We start from the raw sequence: 7,914 nt of genomic DNA on the forward strand, positions 1-7,914 counted from the left end.
TGTCCCTCTGTCTCCCATAGTGGAGCTCCTTCTTCTCCATCAACACTGTTACAGAAAGCATCACATCTGTAGTGCTCTTTTTCAGCCTGAAGCCACATTTCTGTTCACTGATCGTGACCCATCGTCTAAATCTAGTTTCAAAAACGCTTTCCCATGAACCTCATTAGCTTTAGCCCTCTGTACAGCTCTGCACATAACCCTTCTTTTTGAAAATGAGTACCAGTACACCTTCATTCCTCAGACATCCTCTAAATGCCCAGGATTGTCTTAAAAATTCCGGTCTGGTGAAAAAGTCCATTGCCCTGTCCTTCCCCTCCTTTCCCTGTGTTTGCATGGTCCTGGGTCCACCAGGCTTCCCTGTGTTAGCTCTGTGATATACCGGTGAACAGGGTGTTTCCTGCCTCTGGGCTTGTGACAGCTGGGGGAGGCTCCAGCACCCTCCCTGAATTGGAAAAGCTGTTAAGAAAATGTGTGGATGTACAGGCTCACTGGCTGGTGACTGCAGTTTCATGTTTAGGGTTCAGCTAATCTTTAAAAAAAATCGAAACTAGTTCTGCAACACTAACAGCAATGATGTAAATAGGAAGGAGGTGAGGAACCAAGAACTGAGGAAACAAGTATGGCTTAGGAAGCAGGGCCTGTGACATCATCGCCACAGGTTGGTGGCAGGGGACAGCCGTGCACCGACACACAGTGCTGGACTGCAAGCTGATTGGTTGGACTCCGATAAATGAAGGCAGAGAAAGGAGCGATGAGAGAGGAGTGCTTCTGCACTCGGTCCTCTTTCTTCCTTCAGCCTCTCGCTCTGTTCCTTTCTCTCCAGCCTGCTCTGCTCAGAGGAGGGATTTGCCCTATCTTCCCTGGCTTAGCATACCATTGTGAAAGCAGTGGGAGGATGGAGAGATGGAGAAGGAAAAAAGAGAGGGAGAGGATGAAAGGGAAACAGCTGCTGCCTTTAAACTGATGTTCTTCTTATCGTGATATAATACAGGATATGTTCAGTGACTCAGCCATCAAAGAGCTGCTTGGAAACAATTATATCCTCTGCTTTATGTGCGTGTGTGATTATGCATATTTAAATTGTAGGCATATGTTTTATTTAAATATGAATTTGTTTATAGTGTCTGTGTACAGAAATCTATTTCAACTACAAGAAAAGGAAGCATTAGATGAAATCATGACAAAAAATTATAGTTAGATACAGTGAATCATCAAAGTATCACAATCAGTACTTTTATTGTTGCTGGAACGCCAGCAGGTTCTAATTTTTCTGTCTGACATACATTATATAGGTTCTTGTCACATGTATAATTATGCATCTGGTCTATAGTAACCATATGGCCTGTCTGTTTATAGGCTGAGATGAAAAGCTGATTGGTGGATAAGTGAGCACTAATGAGACTGAGTGTGCCACCAGCCCTTGTTGACAGTTTAAACACCACTTTGGCGAATTTGAAAAGTACCGTGGGGTTTTCATCTCATTGTATAATTTCAGATTATTCCTTTCTGACCTGGTTGTTTAAGTTAAAGCCTTAGAGCAGTGGTGTCAAACATAAGGCCCCGAGGTCAGAATCGGCCCTGCAAAGACCCACCAGACGGCTTTGGAAAATGTGATGAGGGCATATAAATTTTAACCTTTCATATGTTTTACAGCTTTTCCTATCAATAATGATTTCCCCCAATGTTACACTAAAGTACAGGCAACCAGACAGACAGAGTCCTGGTTTGAGCCAGGAAAGCTGTTTGTTGTTGCTTCCAGCCTTTATGGAAAACTGTGGTAGATTTCCAAAAGAGATATCTGGCTGAAACCCCTAAAACAATACAGGACATACCTCAGGTAGGGGTATCCAATGCCTTGATGAAACTAACCAAAGCCAAGCAAAGACTAGATTTTCTTTGGTTCAAATGTATTAAAATGAATAATACTGTGTTTTTAGTATGTGATGCCCAACTTGCCTCTTTTGTCTACAGTCAAAACAAATGTGATTACATGTAAACTGGCCGTGTCATTTTGCTGCAAAAGTACAATGTAAAATGTTACATTTAATAAAATGTGGTCAAATGAAATTCATATATTTATAGTACACATTCAGTTTATACCAAGCATATTTTCCTCATTGGTTTATTATTAGTATAAATAAACCTTTTATCTTATATATTGCAGTTGCATTGTATTCAAACTAATGCTCCATGTAGAGGGTTTAATGACTTTAATAAAATAAAAGGGTCTGAGTGTGAAAAACCCTTTTTTGATTGTATAAGTTGTCTTGAAACTGGAAACGCCTTAACCTGAATCAACCCAGCGACGACTGCTGCATGGAGTTGGCCACTCACCTGGGCTAATGGACTCAACGCACAAGTCTAAACTAAGCTCAGGTTTCATGACAAAAACATTGCATTGTTAAAAATAATGGATGTTATAAAAAACTGCAAATTACCTGTTTACATAGGAAGGTATGAGTCTTTCTAAGCTATCTGTAATTTTTTATTTTGGGGGATAAGCCCAATGAGAAGTCCCTAAATTGTCGAGCTTTAGCTGGTGAACAGTCCAGAACCTAAAAAATTCTAATTCTCTTTACTAAATCAGGTAAAAAGCAGCAATTATTTGCATTGGTGAATTTCTGATTGTTTCCATGGAGTTAATCCCTTGTTACTCATCTGTTTTCTATATCCTCACTATAACAGAAGGCCTGTGCTTTGTGCCTTATTGCAGATGGAAAGAAAGCAGACTCTTTGGACCAAAGTGCAAAAAAAGCACCAGTTTCTTCTTTTTTTGCCATCCTCTTTCGTTCCTTGGTATCATTGATTCTCCTAATCGTCCCTCCACCGATATCTTCAACCGTTGATGCTTTCCTCCCCTCCTCCTCTCCTCCTCTCGCTGTCTTGTCTTTCTGCTTGAGCAGAACTCACAGCTCTGAGCCTTTTCTCACGCTTCAGATGGCCATAGTGTTACTACACTCAAGCAGCACACACACACACACATGTGAACATATGAGGCTGCACTCTTTGTCAGTGACAATGACTCTGAGTGCTCCTCACTCACAGCTTGACCTTCTCTGAAAGCAGAATTGTCTCTCGTGCACAAGAACTCAGCATTTACCCACTCAGTCTGCAGCTGAGCGCGAGTTAAAGCTGGATGCCAGTCTACGAACACTGGACTGACATTACATGACTGAGAAAAGCATTTTGGTGGATTGATAGCCATTATAGCCACTTGGCTCTTGGGATGCTCGTGTCAGGACTCTGATGCTTTACACCAAACTGAACTATCTCAGCATTTACTGGAGGAGTTACAACAACCTTTGTTGCAGACATGCATCTTTGTGATGATCCCCTGACATTTCCTCGAGCCACTAGGCTGAAACTTGTTTCATTTGGGAAATACTGTAAAACAACCTTTCAAGATAATCTTTTGACTTAATCACTGTCAAAATGTCAATTTAAACAATATTTTGATTTAAAATCAAGTGTTTGCAAAGCTAATCTTTAAATGCAAAGATAATGTCATAGGTAAATGCTCTACAAAGCTGCTTGCAGACTCTTATTATGGGCAAATAATTGATATTTTTGAGTTTCAGAGTAACATTTGGAACATGGAACACATTACTATACCTACACCTGTCCAACTGCTTGTTAACACAAATATCTAATCAGCCAATTACATGGCAGGAACTCAGTGTATCTAGGCATATAGCCACAGCCAGGGCGACCTGCTGACATTCAAAGCAACCATCAGAATGTGGAAGAAAGGTGATTTAAGTGACTTTGAATGTGACATGGTTGTTTCTTTGTTTCTTCTTCACAGTTTGGGCCCTTAGTACCAACTGAGCATTGTTTAAATGCCACTGTCTATGTAAGTATTGTTGCTGATCATGTTCATCCCTTTATGACCACAGTGTACCCAATTTATGATGTTGGTTGTCAACAGGATAACACACCATATCACAAAACTCAAATCATCTCAAATTGGCTTCTTGAACATGACGATGAGTTCACTGTACTCAAGTGGCCCGGTGTGGCTCCCGGTGTGCCGTATAAAACACAGGATGGAAAATATGAGCTCAAATAACAAGTGCAACAGTGCGGGTGAGGTCAGTTCAGTACTCGTCCACGAGTGAATTAACACTCACTCGGTCACTGGATGCATGTATCGAGACAGACAAACAGGCAACCAGACAGACAGAGAGATAAATAATTAGGACATCAAAGCTGGCAGCTATTCTCCCTCAGAGCCTCATTCAGTCACAAACAGCTGTTATAGGGGTGCCCAAGTGGGACACAAACACACAAACATTCACTCACAAACACTCGTACTTGTGTGTGATGTTCGGCACTTGTCTGGAACATTACTAAACAAAAACTTGGTACAGAAACCTTCAGTATTCAGACAAAAAATATATTTGTCACAAATTTCTGTTTTATTTTTAGGTTGTGTGGAGGAAAGACACTACTGACTGCCACTGCGCTATGAAATAATCTGATGTGGGGCTCCTGCTGGCAAATGCTCAGTGTCTTTATGGGCTATTAGCATAACGGGGGCATTTTCTGTTATTGGGCTACTGGAGCTGAAGAAAGCAATTACGATAGTAGCATTGTGCTCAGTGGGAGGGTGGGGTTTTAAAACGGAACAATGTGGCAGTGGGGTAAAATAGCTGAGAGGATCACGAAGGAGGAAAAAAACACTGTGCCAAGATGAAAATAGGAAAAAAGAAAATGCAATAATGAAACATAGGTGACGGTCATAACATCTCTTTGAAACAGAGGAGATGAGCAGCGTGACAGGCTGACAAAAAGGCTCATATGGAGGCAGTTTGGAGGAACAAAAGCAGAGTGGCATTCAATCCTAGTGTGGCACGGAGACTCTCGTAATCCCGTCATCCATTTGAATCGATAAAACCAAGACGTGGAGTGCCATCTCTTGACGTCAGAGTCATGAATATTTATGTGGTGAATCCAAACTCTGTGCTAAAGCCTTCCTCCGCGTATTACATACATACTTACTGCCTTCCTTTCAAGTTATATTTAGATGCTATATAATATGACATCTATAAGAAACTAGGGTAAATACACAGCATGCGCTGTAAGTAAAGCACTATATCATTTCACAGCTGTCAGTCACATTGAAGACACAAGGAAGAAACAAGGATAAGCCACGTAAACTTAAAAGGGAGCTTTTATGTTAATTTTCAGCTCCATAATTTAATTCTGTTACAGTAGAATCCATTTTCCAGAATTCATATATGATCTTTATGTATCCTGTTTTTTAGTGTTGACACAGCTGTTTAAGCTCTTCTTTGTTTAAGCTAGCTGTCTTCTGATTGGCTGCTCTTCACAAACAGAAGGTTTAAACAGAAGATGGGTGGGACTTCTGTGTTCTCAGCAAATGTGCCTGAGGCAACTATTTTGGGTATATTTAGGGTTAAAGTGGGATGGAAATATCTGGAACTGTTAACTCAGTTAATGAATTATTAATCTGATAGGGAGGGTAATGAATGTCATTACTGAATGAGGTTTTTTTTTGTGTGCTGCAAAAAGGAAACACTTGCTCAGTAAAAATAAGAAGATAATGAGAGCCCATCTTCAGCATCCCCTCTTTCCTTCTCTTCCGTGTAATACGTTCATGGTGTAGAGGTAAGTTGTGGTTGTGGTAGTTCGCAATCTAGCTAGTGCCTCAGAGGAGGAGAGGGTATAAACAGAGTACCATTTTTTTTAAGTTGCAGATAATTTCAAATGGAACAAATATCACCAAACACAAGGTGTTCCTGTGCAGTTTCACAAAATGTGTAACAAAATGTAGAGTTGCTGTATTTCCCAGGGAGAGAAACGTTAATGTGCCACACGGAGACAAATGGAGAAAGATCTAAAGGAGACAGGTAATTTTAAAAGGTAAGCACTGCAAATGAAATTTTATATACAGGAATTTTAATATGTAATAAAATAAAATAAGTCATTTTAGTATTTTTACATCAGATATTAGATCTATAGATGATGTTTTTATGAAACATCTTATACTTTTTATACAAATTTTGTTTTATTTGAGAGTTGCATAAACATAAAGTAAGTTTAGTGCAGCTGCACTGGTTAGTTTGCATTGTGATAAATGTTACAGTTATGCTGGACTGGTTGTTTGTAGGGTATTGCTACTAGGTTACATCAAAGATAGCAGATGTCAATTTGATGCTGATTAGATTCACTCACTGAATTCTTTCACACTACCTTTAATAGTGTCTACAGGTTTTTATAGGTTAAAGTATCAGTATTGGTATCAGCAATATTGGCCCAATATTTCAATCAATCAATCAATTTATTTATAAGCACATTTAAAAACAACACAGGTTGACCAAAGTGCTGTACAAAGTGAAAAATAAAACACACACACACAAAGAGAACAAAACAAAAACTCCGTCACGATTAAAAGCTACGGAGTAAAAATGTGTTTTCAGACGATATTTAAAAATGTCGAGTGTTGGAGAGATCCTAATTTGAAGAGGCAGACTGTATTAAAGTTTAGTTTAGTTTAAGATCTGGTCTCCACTGTGTTTTAGTCTGCCTCTAGGAACAATCAGAAGCAACTTATCAGCTGACTGAAGAGTTCTACTTGGAGTATTTTTTGTTAAAAGATCAGAGAAGTACGAAGGAGGTAATCCATTAAGGGACTTAAAAACAAGCTGAAAACTTTTCCAGATTTCAGGTCAACCTTAAGAGAAAAACGAGGGTCAGAAGATCCAAACAGTACAATGTCGTTTTTTTGATCATTTAATTTCAAAAAATGTAATGCCAACCATGCCAACATGTCATCAAAGCGGTCTAGCAAAACGTTTAAAGAGTCTGCAGAATTCTTTTTTAAGAGGAAAGTAGATTTGAGAGTCATTGGGAAAACAGTGAAATAAGATACCATATTTTTTTGAAAATAGAATCTAATGGGAGCATGTAAAGGGAAAAAAGTACTGGGCCAAGGATAGATCCTTGAGGTACCCCACATGTAAGCGGAGTAGATGTGGATGAAGCGCGACCAAACCTGACAGAAAAACTACTGTCAGTTAAATAAGATTGAAACCATTGAAGTGCAGTGCATATTTACTAGGATCGATACCAAAATTTGCAGTATCACACAGGACTAATGGACAAATTTTTCTCTTGAAACTTTAGTCATTTAAAAAATAAGTGAAATTAGAAGACTACAATGAGTTAACTAAAGACATTGATTGTAATTCCAGTGCTCGGTGTGAGGAGATGATCTGGGTTGACCTCAACTTGGAGGTAGAAAATGATTTGCCAAGATGTTCAGGTTCCAGAATCTCGGCCAGTTTCCTCACTGGACTGTCAGCAAGGACCTTCAGGTCTTGTTTGGGTATTATCCTCCCATAGATATACACACACATGTATTCATACAGTCCTAGAGGAATTTCTCTCTTTTTCACCTTCAAACACCCCAAAAAACATCCTCCAGTCACCTAATTAACTTTTTCTCTCTCCCTCCCATTTCCCCTCTCAACTCTCATCTTCCTCCCACCCTTCCTCTTTCTCGCCATCATTCAGGCATCTGTGCAGTGGCTGTGGAGATAAGCAGAGACTTTATCTGTCAGAAAGCCAATTCAGAAAGGTTGACACAGCACATCTGATACACATCTCATGTGTCCTGTGTGTGTATGTGTGCACGTTTAGAGGGGAGTGTGTTACAGAAGTGATCAAACTGGCTTGCATTAACAAGTAAGGCAGTTTGATATATAAAAATAGACAACAATTAAAAAAGATCAGCCCAGTAAACGTTCTCTTATTGAGGCGTTGTAGACATGTGACCACTAACCATGTGGCATTAACTAGTCAATCACTTTGGACATGTGACAAACACGGGGACAGTTTGGAATAAGTGAATAAGGCCCCCAGTCAAATACCTGTTGTTAGGGAAAAAAT

This window comes from Oreochromis niloticus, linkage group LG4 (genome assembly GCF_001858045.2).
Source record: "Oreochromis niloticus isolate F11D_XX linkage group LG4, O_niloticus_UMD_NMBU, whole genome shotgun sequence".
Taxonomy (NCBI): domain Eukaryota; kingdom Metazoa; phylum Chordata; class Actinopteri; order Cichliformes; family Cichlidae; genus Oreochromis; species Oreochromis niloticus.